The sequence below is a fragment of the Bidens hawaiensis genome, unplaced genomic scaffold, assembly GCF_021521415.1.
Source record: "Bidens hawaiensis isolate Kalapana, Puna unplaced genomic scaffold, B.hawaiensis_p1.1 tig00000978_1, whole genome shotgun sequence".
NCBI classification, from domain to species: domain Eukaryota; kingdom Viridiplantae; phylum Streptophyta; class Magnoliopsida; order Asterales; family Asteraceae; genus Bidens; species Bidens hawaiensis.
In genome coordinates, this window is record NW_027491058.1 from 1,279,512 (window position 1) to 1,286,992 (window position 7,481).

Sequence of the window (7,481 nt, forward strand, 5' to 3'; positions counted from 1 at the left end):
ATATACATATTGTTTTTTTAGTTTTGTGTATATTGAATGTTGGTTGTGCATCATTATAGTATATTTGGATTTGAGAGTTTTCTAGAGTCTGAAATTGGTAATAGTATATTATGTTTTAACTTACTGAAACAGAGTTAAAAGTGTATTAATGTTTATGTTTTGAAAATTTTCATGTTATTTTGTTGGAATTGTTTAAAAGTTGTTTAGTATTATAACATAATTTCTTGATGCAGGCTAATCAAAAAAAGAAGGAAGGAGATGCGTTGAGGCAAAAAAATGATTTTTATCTGTTTCGACTAAAGTAAGTTATAAAATGTTTATTTTTATTTGATTATTTGTTTATTTTGGTTCTTGTTTTATTTTATTTGTTTTTTTATTTTATAAAATGCAGGAACAAGAAAATTAAGAATTGTGTGAAGATCGACTTACATTATCAGCATAAATGGCAAGCAATAAACATGGTGAACGATCACACTGAGTTAAGTGAAAAATGACAAAGTGTATAACTTATTATTATTATTATTATAACTCAAAACACTTCTTTTTTTAATTTACTTTTTGACTTTTGTAGACTAATTGTCCAACATTGTTGTTCCTTGTTTTTTGATACTTAGGTTTGACGGAGTTGACAATAGTCACCGTTAAAGGTGGTGGTGAACACGGACGTGCAGTTTTAAAACCCGCGGTAATCAACTATGTTGTAATTGTTATTGCTATTGCTACTACTACATTATTATTATTTTTATTATTTATTATTTTATTATTATTATTGTTATTATTATTTATTTTTATTATTTTCTAACTGTAGGTTGAAAAGCTTTTAAAAGAACAGAATATGAAGTATGATCTACACAACTCAGAAGGAGCTTTTGTGGTCGAGTTGAGAAATTGGCATGAGTAAATGTTATGCTTTATGTTTGACATCTTTTTAATTTGTATGAGTAAATGTTCCAAACCAAACAAACACAGTTAGACAGCTGTGCCAAGCAAAAAACTTGTAATCTGTTTAGAAATAAAAAGTAGTTAATTGTTAATGAGCCCGCGATTAAACACAACAGTCTATTCTTTATTTGGTCAATGATTTAATTTAAACTAAATCATCCTTTGTGGGAAATGTATTGTTGTTTGGGTGAGTTTATGCATGTTAAAAGGAAATAGTTAATGGTGCTTATAATTATTATGTATATATGTGTTGTACATTGGCTTTGCAGAAATGGGCTCTCGGTTATAATTGTTAATCGTTATAACCATGAAATGTAACTAAAACATGTTGTGATAGTTCGTCTCTTATAGAAACGTCGTTGGTCTTTGGTCTGTTTCTAGTACAAGTTGTGTTCATAATAGATATGCGTTATCCTAATTTACTTTCATGAGTACCAACACACTATTTCATTTCAATCTAAATGTGATTAGTAGATGGCTCATAAGAGTTATTCATGCCTATATGAAATTAAAATGAATAGTATCGGTTTTAAATGTTGTAGTTAAAAGAAGAAAGGAAAAACTTATTACCAAGACTTTATAGTATCGGTTTTAAATGTGATTTGGATGCTGTTAACGTTTGGTTCAATATAGATGCTATTGGGATCCTTCAAGTCTCTGCGATACAGGTCAAACAAAATCAATCATAATTACCAAGACTTTGGTTCATATGTAAAACTGAACAACTTGTTTTGTATGTTCCAACATCTAACCATCATGTGCTGATTTAAAATGTGTGCAATCCTTTTGTTTCAGTTTTATGTTTTAGAACATAATCTTTCGTATATATACATACGGATTGAGTAGTAATGGATTAGGCTTTTAGCCTGTCGTTTTCATGTACGATTTCCCCTCGAACTTGAATTATTAGTTCGGTTTCTGAAGTCGCCCGACCGTATGGCAGATTTTAATACTTTGATAGGTAGGTATCTATGCTTGAAACAGAAATGACTGAATCTAAGAGATGATTGATACACAACAAATAATAAACATAATAAGTCATTTTGGTTTGATAAGAAAATGTAGCAAGTGTGATACAGTACACGCACATTCGAAGAAACAAGTTTGGGAGGCTGTAATGTAAATTGGTAATGTGTTCAAGTTGATCATCAATTGCGCACTCTCCATCATTGGATAGACTTTGAGAAACATAAGATATTCAACACTGCAACACCGTCATATTCAACTGTTGTGTGGTTCGACAGAAATAAACGAAGAAACAAAGATCCAAACAAAATTGAATATATGATCATAAGTTATGAATTGCTTGATTATTATTCATTCCACAATCCCCAAAATATAGTATGGCTCTTAAAAAGTAGTAGTAAATAACAATCACACAACAGGCACTGTAAATATAATAACCTTAAAACAGAAAACAACTAATCACACGCAACGGTGACCCTGTACCCCCCCCCCCCACCACTTCTTTAGCACCCGAGACTTTAGCCTCGTGAAACCTTCTCATTAAAGCGGCAACACGTGCGAATTCTCGGGGTGGAAATCGTCATTGGGACCGTAGGTTTGTGGATTTCGGGAAATAGAGTATTGCAATACACACACATGCATACATACATATAGCTGTTTTTTTCTTTGTTCTGATCGAGTCGGGTCACATATAACCAAATTACAATGTAAATACATATAACCAAATTGTCATTGTCAGTTACAAATATTTCCTTGGGTTCCTATCACAAATGCATCTATCCAATCACCCATGATAAGAAATCATTCACCAAGATTTAATAATGCAAAACACCAGAAATAAGAAACATTAAGTAAGATTGATAAAAAACCTGTAACAGTAAACGAAAACAAGAGGTAGGAAAGGAAAGGAAACAAAACAAAAAGTTCACCACCAATCACAAGAGTCTTGACACATATCACTAGGCTAGATTTGCAGGGCAAGGATCCACAAAAGACGAGGCTGGCAGATCCACAAAAGACGGGACATATATCGCTCGGCTAAGTCCATACTTAAAAGTTGGCTGCAAAAGCCAGGGATAGCGTGCTTTGAAGTCCTTTGCGTCCACTTTTTTAAACGAATTGTCACCCTCATCCAAGACTGCAACCCAATTGCCGGCATACTTTGTGCATACACGATGCAAAGACGACGAGGGTGCAATGGAAGCCACCTCCACCCAGTCCTGATCATCAACGACAACAGCAACATCATCCTTGACCTTCCACACACGCACTCGAAGGCCCTGAACATATGTAGCATGATGGGATACATATAGGTGAAGGCATCCATCGAGAACGGCTAAACTTGCAAAATAAGAAGCATCATCATCTTGAGGACGGGGGAATGGTGTTTCGCTAAACTTTTCGGTCTTGACATCAAAACATATAATCCGGCTACGGCCTTTACAATTGTAGTAAAAAAATGAGGCATCGAAATAAAGGCGTTGGCCCCAGGAAGTAGGGGGAGACCAAGCGAAGAGGGTCTCTCCAGGGTGGTCCAGGAGTTGGTCATTGTTGAATTGACGCGGTGTCCATGATCTCAATCTGCGGGAATAGACAAAAGCTCCATAGGGACTGCCACCCGCATAGCGACTCAAACATACAAGTTTGTAATCATCATCAGCGTCAATATAGAAACCGAGAGGATCTGCCTGAGAAAAGATGTAAATATCAGGGAGGCGTGGCAACTCCATGGCCCTAAGCGTCACTGGATTAAAAATCATGAGCGTAACAGATGCCCCCCTTTCCTTCGCTATAACCAACAATCCATCCAAGCTTGCTAAAAAAGACACCTTAGGGAAAAGGGCACGGGATGGGGGTAGGGGTGGTGATGGGATTTCGTCGCCGTGGAAAAACGTGCTGAACCCGTCAAAGTCACTGTCACCGTCAAATACGGAAAGTTTATTTTCGCCGATGGTTACCGGGTGGTTGTTGCGGTACTCCCGGTTAATCATACCATAAAAAAACATATGAAAATATCAAGCAAACACTTTTACACCAAAAATTAAAAATATAATAGAATGATTTCTTTCATTTCATATGAATGTATCTGCAAAAAACATGAATAAAACATATTAACCTTAAAGTCATTGTACATATAACAATTATTGTTCATAGTTCACAGAAGATTCAAAATGTCGTACGGTGAATGTAGTGATTCTTATTTTTAATAGTTGAAATTATCGTATAAAGAAAGCGTAAATATTGAATAAATGATTGCTAACAGATTAGATATTAATAAATACAATTAATCCGAAATTGTAGGTTTATGGAGCCTCTGCCGCTGCCTAACAAGGTCGATTATGATGTGACTGCGTTTCATGTAAGCATGTATCTAATTGTTTAAGTTTATAACTTTTAGATGATTTCCTATTGTTAATTTATGCCATCTGCAATCAAAATCACGTCTACAATCTGAATATATATTTTTCGCCTTATTTAGCTAAGTTTTAATGTTGTTATCGTTCAGTTAATTGGTGCTTCTAATCTCTGTTACCGGCATATAATTGTGTCTCATTAACGGTTTAAATCTCTTCCTATTTTTAATGTTATTTTGGCCTGAACAATAGCCTAAAAGGTTTGCAATGCACAGAAATAATATATAAAAAGTGGTTAATACATGATACATATTAATAGTTAATTTAATGTGTAGACTTTAAAATACTTAAAAGGATACTATGAAGTGATTGTGGTGTTCTGTTGTATCAGTGTGGATTCTACAAGTAATATTTCCAATACCTTAAGCATATCAAGATATAAAGGTATATGTATATCATTACTAGCAATTTTTATTTCTTAATAATCACAAACTGTCAAAATTACGAGAAATTTGTTTACAAAAGGTTAACTAATTACCATACCTGTTAATAACAGTGACCATGTTCGAGCGGGCTGAACGAATGGTGGACTAATGATCCATATCAAAGGGGATTTTCAGAGGTCGTATTTCGTCACAGGTCAGTCAGGTGCTGTCACGTTGATGCATAGTAAGAGGACTGAAAATTTTTTGATCCAGCTGCTTCATTCAAAGGTCTACATAGATTCAAAAGAAACTGTACAAATTTTGTGTGACTTTTGTACTTAATGTCAGAACTCACCCGTCATATTCAATCATGCAGCTCCGTGAGGCAAAAATACGGTTATTTTCGCAGTTGGTTCAACTAACCCAAGGCATGTTCACTAACTCTTTTAATTCCGTGGATTATTATTTAGCGGGCACACGAAAAGTAATTTAAGTTTACATTCAATGGATTTTTTCGTTGGGCACACAAAGAACATATACAAGTTCACAACCTGATCTTTGTAAGTTGGATCATAGTTTGCTACATTGAGATGTCCCAAAAAAAATCATGTACCACATAGTTATATAATTTATTATTAATATTGAAGACTTCTTTCTTTCTTAACACTAGGTTCACTAGAAGCTCGAGATTTTGGCAATTCACCAGCAAACGTTCAGGTAAATGATCAATGAGCTTCGAATATTTTGTTTTTTGTCAACTGAGTTAAATTCGTTGACACAAATTTGTTTATTTACATGCTTTAGCCACTCCAGGGATTTTTGCATTTGAGAGACCAGATTTTACTTAAGTAACTTGCTCATTTGTTCTAACACAAAGTTCTAAATATTCTAGCAAATTTAAAAAGCTTGGAAGTATCCCAAATTGCACTTTAAGGAGTGTTATAGCCTGAACATGAGTCCTGGATTTAGTTCCTTTCCTGAGCATGAGCATCCGGGTTATAACCTCTAATTTATCTGTGAAACTCTTTCATCATCAAATCCTAAGTGTATTATTAGCGTCCTTAAAATAAATAAAATTAAAATCTAAAAAATATATAAATATTATAAACGAATAACGTAAAACAACCCCGTAATATGAGGGGACAAAAACTAGTGTACAAATAAACCAAGTTTTGTTTAAAATGGAACTCAGTGTGACTAGCGAAAAATGTTGTATTTTCAATGACATATTCTCTACATCAAATGACATCTTTTCTCATTGATTGATTATCCTTGCCGTTGATGCTCTCCCGTTCTTCATTCCATGCCCATGTTTGTATACAAGAATTTGAGAAATGTTAGAATGGAAGGACACGAAGGAGAAAGAAGAAGGGCGTCTTAACTTAAATTTGATATGACGTAGACAATCTAACAAGGCCAAGTTCACCAAAGCGATTGGTAGACCGATTTAACATCTGATCCGGTTCTCGAAACAATGATTGTATATCATTATATCATGTCAACATATTAATCTTGCCAATTTCAATGTACTTAGCAATACACAATTGACAAGTATATTGCCCACATATCACGTCTATGTATTCTCTTTATCTTAAATGAGGGGAAAAAAAGGTTTCTACAATGTTAGGATTAAGAAAGAGAAGCAAGCAAGTTAATGGAGTTAGACGTTAGGGGTGAGCATGGTTCGGTTATTGGGTTAAACCCAAACCGAAACCGAAGTTTATCGGTTATTTTAGAATATCAACAGATCGGTTATTCTCGGCTTCGAATTTTTTTCGGTTTTTTAGTGTAGACATTAAAAAAAAAGAATTCAAAATAAAAAATAAAAAATAGAGTACCTAATATATATTGAATTCAAAATACAGAAAGAGACACATGCTACATGGAACCAAACAAATACAAAGTTATTTGAGTAGTAAAGTTTAAAATTCAACAAAGTTTTTAATAAAAACACACACTAAACGTTTGGCCTGAATCTTCATTCATTATCTTGTTCGTCTTCAAATTTAGACCCAGTCTTCATCATCTTCATAATCTTTATCACCGTCAATGGTAGATTCCTTTGGTTTTGATTAATCGGTTTAGTTCGGTTTTTTTAAAATGGATAACCGAACCTAAACCCAAAAATCAGTTTTTCAAAAAACTAAAAAATTAAACGTCGGTCAATGCTTCAGTTCGGTTTTTTCGGTTATTCGGTTCCGTTCGGTTAATTCGGTTTTCTGCTCACCCCTATTAGACGTGCAAATAAACCCGAGCTCGGACCCACCCGAAAAAAAACCCAAACTTGGACTCGACCCTACCCATAGGGCATGCATTTATGACTTTCAGTGATGAAACCCGAGCCCAAACCCATACCCGAAAACTGGCTCGAGTTATACCCGAAACCCGGGTTTTTCAATACCTGCCATACACCCGAAAATTACATGAAAAAACTCCAGGAAATACCCCCCGAAATGTGTAGCCCCTTAAAAAACCTGATCGATTCCTTAAAAATACCCGGAAAATACCCGAAAAAAGTGCAATCCCCTAAAACCCCGATTGATACCTGAAAATACCCAAAAATATGGTTTTGTTATAACCAAAAGATAGAGTATTGAAATATTGGGTATAGGACTCTAAGGTACCCGGAACTGGTGATACCAGGGATGGTTTTTCAAGCCAATTCCCAGACCCTAACTCAACCCGGATTTGACCAATATCTGATATTTGATCATAGCCGACCTGGTTCCATACTCGGAAGTCTGGAACTGTGTATTTGAAAAATCTAATTTATACAGAACTCTAAATGGAGTTT

The 7,481-nt window shown here is 34.7% G+C and overlaps 1 long non-coding RNA gene across 1 annotated transcript; it reads left to right on the forward strand.

Moving 5' to 3' along the window:
* Positions 1 to 271: 271 nt before the first annotated feature.
* LOC143549792 (uncharacterized) lies at positions 272 to 751 on the forward strand. Its single transcript, XR_013138201.1, has 3 exons — positions 272 to 301; positions 392 to 498; positions 615 to 751. It is a non-coding gene; the product is annotated as an uncharacterized LOC143549792 (long non-coding RNA).
* Positions 752 to 7,481: the final 6,730 nt, after the last annotated feature.